At 36.0% G+C, this 996-nt stretch overlaps 1 non-coding gene across 1 annotated transcript; it reads left to right on the top strand.

The window, feature by feature from the left end:
- The first annotated feature begins 519 nt into the window (after positions 1 to 519).
- On the top strand, positions 520 to 627 carry LOC114100879 (U6 spliceosomal RNA). Its single transcript, XR_003584164.1, has one exon. It is a non-coding gene; the product is annotated as a U6 spliceosomal RNA (small nuclear RNA).
- Positions 628 to 996: the final 369 nt, after the last annotated feature.

The following is a 996-nucleotide window of genomic DNA, read 5'->3' as shown; positions in this document are numbered from 1 at the left end:
TCCCATACCACTCTGTGATGATTAATCTTATATATCAACTTGACTGGACTATAGGGTGCCTACACATTTACTGGAACATCATTCTGGGTTGTATGAGGTGTTTCTGGATCAGATTAACATTAGAAGTGGTAAACTGGGTAAAAGAGATCATCCTCCCTAATGTGGGTGGGTTTTCTCAAATCATTTGAAGGTTCACATGGAACTAAAAAGGTGAATGAGAAGAAATTCTTCCTGCCTGTTTGAGCTGGGACCTTGAACTTCTCTGGCCCTCACACTTGGACTGGAACATTGGTTGTTCTTAAACCTCATGTGTGCTAACTCTGTTCTTTTCCAGCTTGCAATTGCAAATCTTGAGAATTAGCCTTCATAATCCCGTGAGCTAGCTAATTCCTTATAATAAATTTAAGGATATAATATACAGATGCTCAACTTATAATGTTTTGTCCTGTCAAACCCATCATAAATGGAAAATACTGTAGATGAAAACACTTTTTAAAAAAATATTTATTCCAATGTGTTATACATGACAGCAGAATGAATTTCAATTAAAATTGGAATAATACAGAGAAGATTAGCATGCTCCCTGCGCAAGGATGAAAATGCTTTTAATACACCTAACCTACTGAACATCATAACTGAGCAACACAGTGCTCTGCAGAGTTATCAGTTGTTTCCTCTAGAGATCACGTGCCTGGCTACGGGTGAGGCTCACTGCTGCTTCCCAGCACCACAAGAGAATGTTGTAGAGCATATTGCAAGATCAGGAAAAGATCAAAAATCAAAATTGTAAGTACAGTTTCTACTGAATGCATATTACCTTCACACCATCATAAAGTCCAAAAATCATAACTTAAATCCTAGTAAAATTATGTCAGTTCAAAATATGTGCTACTTATTCAAGTTGTTGAATATGTGCTACTTATTCAACTTATAAGCATAAGTTCTTTTGTGAATAGGCCATTCTTGTATTTCTTAGTATAGCAAGAGTCAAATATT

This window comes from Marmota flaviventris, chromosome 12 (genome assembly GCF_047511675.1).
Source record: "Marmota flaviventris isolate mMarFla1 chromosome 12, mMarFla1.hap1, whole genome shotgun sequence".
Classification (NCBI taxonomy): domain Eukaryota; kingdom Metazoa; phylum Chordata; class Mammalia; order Rodentia; family Sciuridae; genus Marmota; species Marmota flaviventris.
Note: the sequence above shows the minus strand (reverse complement) of the source record. Positions and strands in the feature narration are given on the sequence as shown.